This window comes from Cariama cristata, unplaced genomic scaffold (genome assembly GCF_000690535.1).
Source record: "Cariama cristata isolate BGI_N322 unplaced genomic scaffold, ASM69053v1 scaffold30474, whole genome shotgun sequence".
Lineage (NCBI taxonomy): Eukaryota > Metazoa > Chordata > Aves > Cariamiformes > Cariamidae > Cariama > Cariama cristata.
This window is the reverse complement of record NW_009613983.1, coordinates 7,241-7,456: the sequence shown is the minus strand read 5'-3', so window position 1 is coordinate 7,456 and position 216 is coordinate 7,241. Positions and strand designations below refer to the sequence as shown.

The window sequence follows — 216 nt, the reverse complement described above, 5'->3', positions numbered from 1 at the left end:
CTCGCCCTGTGCTCAGTCCCGGCACCGAAGGAGGGGAAACTCCCCTCCTAGCCGAGAGCTGAGCGTGGCTTTATTCCCCCCGCCAGCTCCCCAAGACCCCATCGGAGAGGACAGCCCCACCACAGCTGCCACCGAGGACCTACAGACCCCACGAGGAGCAGCATGGGCCAGTGCAACTGCCGCAAGAAGCGCAAGGTCCATGAGCGATGCTGCGCC

At 65.7% G+C, this 216-nt stretch overlaps 1 protein-coding gene across 1 annotated transcript in view; it reads left to right on the top strand.

The window, feature by feature from the left end:
- The window catches only part of LOC104160973 (protein S100-A14-like), a 2,237-nt gene that overhangs the window by 345 nt on the left and 1,676 nt on the right, over nucleotides 1-216 (top strand). The gene's annotated exons all lie outside the window — the stretch shown is intronic.